Genomic DNA, 6,000 nt, shown 5'->3' with positions numbered 1-6,000 from the left:
GCTCCCTTTAGTTAGTCATCCCCATTTGAAAGTTACTGAGCAGTCTTGTGACCCAGGGCACAGCTTCCATTCATAGATCTCTTGTCCTCTCACATCCCTGCCACCTCTCAGTCTCTCTGGCTGCTGAGAGAAGCTCTACTCCTTTTGTCTCTCTTCTGAAAAGGTGATGCCCTAGGATCTGTTGGCTATCCAAGGAAGGAAAAATGGGAGCCCTAGGTAGAAAAGAAGGCTAGCTGTGCATGTAATTTGACTTATTACTTAATAGCTTAAATATTATGATATATATTAGATGGGCTTCAGACTCTGCAAATTTGAGGACAGGCCTATACATTTCAGTTATGCTTGAAATGCTATGACCTAGGTTAAATAATCTCTACTAGTTATGTTTCTATCTGGAAGAAAGGACCATGGCTGACAACTTTCAAAGACAACTGAGTTCTCACATCTAATAGAGGTTATTGCTGATCTAAAGGGAAAGCAGTTTGTCTTGTCAACTGAAAAAAAGTACTCAACCTAAAAGTTGAGAATTACGTTTTATTTGGCGGACAAAACTGAAGGCTTAATCTCAGAAGACAGCCTCTTAGATAGACAGCTGTGAGAGACTGCTCTGAAGAGGTAAGGGTGAAGCCAGGCTATATAGGAGTTTTGCAACAAAAACCAGGTAGTTGAAACATCAGAAGTTTACCATCAATTAAAGAAAACTAGACAGCTCAAGTTAATGAATTTAGTGCTTTTCTATGTATGGGAAGATGCAAGTCTGGCTCAATGAAATCATTCCTTTGATATGCACCTCAACTATCTAGGGCCATCCTTAATCCCTTCAGGGTGCACAGTTGAGGACAACTGCAGTGGCTCATGGCTTGATGGCTGCAACACCCTTTGTTTACTGATCTGGAACTTTAGCTTAGAAATTATGAATATTCTATTTTTTTTTCTGTCTCCCAGTGGGATTTAACTAATTTTGAGTAGTTGTAGATATAAATATTTTGAAATAATATGGGTATCTATATATATATTTTAGTGTAGCCACTTACATATCTTTAATTGTTCTTGCTATCTATTTAACACTGCACTAAAAATATTTACTGAGCACCCACTCTATCTTATGCAGGCACCATAATATGTGCTAGGTTTAAAGGAAAGAAAAAGCTTGTAAATTTTCATGAGAAATCTGCCATCTAGGAGTACGTATCCTTAAAATGCAACACTATACCCCTGAGCCATAGTCCATCTTCTGATTAGTAGATTTAAGCAAGTTCTATATTGAAACTCAAAAACCACAAATATTTTTTTCTTTCCTGAGGTGTGCAGGTTTATAAATGCAAACATACAGGTGAGAATAATCTACTTTATAGTAAATACACAAGGGGAAGCAACAGTCTGAGAAGTTGGGAATCCCTGTTATATTCCAAAAGCCTATGAGAGGATGCTGCTTCTTCTACAGACAATAAAAATATAAAGTCTCTTTAGAGAAAGATAACCAATCCTGATTCAGGAAAGATGAAAAGTTCCCTTATATAAAACAAAGTTTATATTTACTGTGATTTCGAGTTTTGGGAAACTTGATGTTAGGCCAATGGATTGGGTGAATTAAACTGAATACTAAAAAATGGTAACTTTAAAATCTTGTTAAATGCACTGTTGATTAATGAAGTGATGCAGGAAAAACGGATGTGAGGCATGAGGAGGGCCATGTCCCAGGCTTTGGTTGAGCCCCTGGGACATGCCCCGCCAAATGTGGGTTCTTGGCTTCGCTCAGGGAAGAATTCAAGAGCGAGCCACAGTTGAGTAAAGATAGATTTATTAAGAGAGATACATTGAAAGGCAAGAGAAAGGCCACGAGGTGTGGGGGTTGGGTGCTCAGATTAAAAGTAGATACACACTCCATAGACAAAGTGTGGGAGGGGGCGGCAGCCGCGAGGCACCGAGGCACAGTGTTGCCAGTTTTTATGGGCTCAGTGGCTTCATATGCTAATTAGTGGAAGGACCAGTCTGACTAGCCTGGGGAAGGGGCCGGGATTCCCAGGAAGTTGGCCATTTTCCACTCTTTGTTTTTGTGGCTAGCCTTGGGACTGCCATGGTGCCTGTGGGCGTGTTATTCACCATATTAATATATTAAAATGAGCGTATGATGAAGCTCAAGTTCTGCTAGAAGTTAAATCTCCCACCATCTGGAGCCTCAAGGCCTACTGGGGGTTGAATCTTCCACCATTTTGATGTTAATTGCTGTAGCATTCCTTGAATGGCTGTGCTCTGCCCCCTTCCTGTCTCAAAGGGTCTTTGAGAAAGATTTACTTGAAATGTAAAAGGGAAACTATTTTGACCCACTGTATTTATGCACGAATGTATTGTATTAAGGTAACTGTCAAAAATTAGGTGGTAGAAAGTTTTCATAATAAAAAAGGTTATGTATCAAAACCATTCTCAAGATCACTGAAAGAAAATAAAAGCCTTAGAAGAGAACGTTTTAAAATAATTCAGAAAATACCCTGAATAATGATCTCCTAATGGTTTTGAAGTATATACCAAGTGTTTCTTAATTTCAGAATTGTCAGTCTTAATTGTATAATTAATAAAACATTTTAAGGACCCTCAAGAGGAAGAGTTTGTAAACATTAAAGATTTTCACAAGGGTGACACTTTATTATAGTTCAATTACTTTGTAGATGCTTATAGACAGAACTCCTATGAAGCTGAGCCCCAGTGCAGATAGGCAGGACCTAAAACTCTTTATCAAGAAATTTTTGTCAACATAGAGATGAAATAAAACAACCACAGTCTAAGGAAGATTGTGCAGCTCACAAAGACTTTCTCAGGCAGCTTATCTCCTCCGTTACACATAATCTTTGCATTTCCAATTATAGCGGAATCTTCCACCACCACCACCCCCATCTCCTTCCAATTAAAACAGTATTTTTAGAAATGGAAAGTTTCAAGGTTAAGATTTATATTTCTAACATGACATTTTAAAAAGTTCTTATATTTTTTCACTGAAAAATTGTTGCAAGCATCTGGGAGCAGAGGTTGGGATTTTTTTTTTTTTAAAGAAAAAGGGATCTGTTTTCCCAGAATAGTATTACGTGCATGCCTGAGCCTGTAGGTATACTATTGCTTTAATCTACTTTGCTTTCTCAAGGGGATCAGATGAAAGGCCTGACTCTTCATTTGACCTCTGGTGTTCAGCTCTGTTGATGAGGAAAAATCTAACCTGCATCTGTCTGTTTCTTATCACTCTCTTATTGCTTTTCTTCCTCCTTTTCCTGAACAGTGTTCTTTATCAGTATCCACCTCAACTACCAGAGCTTGAAGATCCTCCTCTCACAGAATACTGGAGCAGTCATGCTCAATAGCACGCTTAGATATGATGCTGGCTGTGGATGGCATTGATGAAATAGAATCCCCTGAGTCTTAGAATATTCTCATAAATAAATTCTCATAAATAAAAAATAAATAAAATACATTTTACCCAGCTTCATAGGTAACTAAAAAAAAAATCAAATGAAATTTAAATTTAAATCAGTGATTATCCTGATGTTATTCAAATTATTCAGAATATTCTGCAATATGAAACTAATGACTTAAATTAAAATTAATATAATTCTGTTTGTCAAGGAGGGAGGGTGTAGCTCAGTGGTAGAGCATGTGCTTAGTATGCACGAGGTCCTGGGTTCAATTCCCAGTACCCCCATTAAAAAATAAAAAATAAATAAATAAATACATAAATAAATAAATTCTATTTGTCAAAATCTACAGATATCACTTTCAGTTGATAAACTATCAGACATTTTTATTAACAAATACGTAGATTGGTTTAATATATCAGTAAATGATGACTTTACTGACATCTACTTTGAACATTTTAATGAATGATTTTATATCATTTTATGTCTGAAATTAGTCATATAAATTTCTTATGGAATGTGCAAAAGTGAAAAATCTGTGTAAGATGAGATAAACTTGTGTAATAAATATGTGTATTTAAAATGTATAGGAAAAAGTTACCTTGATGTAAATTTTTTTGAAAAATTAATTTTTAAGTGACCTTTTGTGTTTCAGAATGGCTAGATCAGGAAAAAGTTCTCTAACCTTTGTTATTCCATTAGAAAATATCATCTGAATGTCCTCAGGATGAATTTAACCAAAAATGTCAAAAGAGCAAGGGGCAACTAGTGGTATATCATGAAATCATGGGTGAAATGTTAAGGCAATTTTGCAGCGGAGATATGTGGTGACTGGGAGAAGGTATGACAAAGGTGTAAGTAAGATGACTGTAAACAGAAAAGATGTGATTGCATATAGAGGAATAATCCTAGTCATAATAAACTATACATAATTGATGATCTAATCTCAACAAAAGCATTGCTAAATATTTCACATAATTATCATTCAGTTTTCACATCACACTTATAATTAAAGTAAAAAAAAAAAAAAAGACGTAAAGAAACTGAGACTGAGAGAATTTAAAGTACCCATGTTCCCAGAATAGTTTTAAAGCTATGATTCATTCTAGATTGATTTAACTACCCAGCTTTTCTCATAACTATGATATTCTACATCTTCCCTCAGCACCACACTGCACTGCACTATCTCCTGGTGCATAAATTGATTCCCTGATACTGTATGTTCCATGTGACTTGATAGAGCAAAGTAGAATAAATATAACCTCAGCTATTTAATATCTAGATTTATTTTACAGTTTGGGAAAATGAATTTACATTAACAGCTTAAATTTAACTCGCCATATACTTTTTCTGTTTTTTTCTGCCACAAATGTGGTTTAATGCCATATTGCCTGCTCATCACATGAGTTCTTGTATCTGAAACTGACTAGAGTAAAACACGAGACCATGCTACATGATAATCCTTTAAATTTATAGTCACCGAATTCAAGTTGATACTGCCTGTAAATTATGACATTTTCTTAGTTCCTGCTCTCCAAGATAATTTTACACTTCTCCCCTTTAATTTTCTCCTTTCTTTCTTTTTTTAACATTTTTTATTGATTTATAATCATTGTACAATGTTGTGTCAAATTCCAGTGTATAGCACAATTTTTCAGTTATACATGAACATATATATGTTCATTGTCACATTTTTTTCTCTGTGAGCTACCATAAGATCTTGTATATATTTCCCTGTGCTATACAGTATAATCTTGTTTATCTATTCTACAATTTTTGAAATCCCAATCTATCTCTTCCCACCGCCCGCCCCCTTGGCAACTACAAGTTTGTATTCTATGTCTGTGACTCCATTTCTGTTTTGTATTTATACTTTTTTTTTCTTTCTTTTTTTTTTTTCATATTCCACATATAAGCAATCTCATATGGTATTTTTCTTTCTCTTTCTGGCTTACTTCACTTAGAATGACATTTTCCAAGAGCATCCATGTTGCTGCAAATGGCGTTATGTTGTCGGTTTTTATGGCTGAGTAGTATTCCATTGTATAAATATTACCACCTCTTCTTTATCCAGTCATCCGTTGATGGACATTTAGGCTGTTTCCATGTCTTGGCTATTGTAAATAATGCTGCTATGAACATTGGGGTGCAGGTGTCATCCTGAAGTAGGGTTTCTTCTGGATATATGCCCAGGAGCGGGATTCCTGGGTCATATGGTGAGTCTATTCCTAGTCTTTTGACGAATCTCCATACTGTTTTCCACAGTGGCTGCACCAAACTGCATTCCCACCTGTAGTGTAGGAGGGTTCCCTTTTCTCCACAGCCTCTCCAGCATTTGTCATTTGTGGATTTTTGAATGATGGCCATTCTGACTGGTGAAAGGTGATACCTCATTATAGTTTTCATTTGCATTTCTCTGATAATTAGTGATATTGAGCATTTTTTCATGTGACTATTGATCATTTGTATGTCTTCCTTGGAGGATTGCTTGTTTAGGTCTTCTGCCTATTTTTGGATTGGGTTGTTTATTTTCTTCTTACTGAGTCGTATGAGCTGCTTATATATTCTGGAGATCAAGCCTTTGTCAGTTTCATTTGCA

General features: G+C 35.9%; 1 non-coding gene across 1 annotated transcript; it reads left to right on the top strand.

Annotated features, from left to right (window-relative positions):
• The first annotated feature begins 3,616 nt into the window (after window positions 1-3,616).
• Window positions 3,617-3,688, top strand: TRNAT-AGU. The gene has a single exon. It is a non-coding gene; the product is annotated as a tRNA-Thr (tRNA).
• The last annotated feature ends 2,312 nt before the right edge of the window (window positions 3,689-6,000 follow it).

Source organism: Camelus ferus, chromosome 1 (assembly GCF_009834535.1).
Source record: "Camelus ferus isolate YT-003-E chromosome 1, BCGSAC_Cfer_1.0, whole genome shotgun sequence".
NCBI lineage: Eukaryota > Metazoa > Chordata > Mammalia > Artiodactyla > Camelidae > Camelus > Camelus ferus.
Note: the sequence above shows the minus strand (reverse complement) of the source record. Positions and strands in the feature narration are given on the sequence as shown.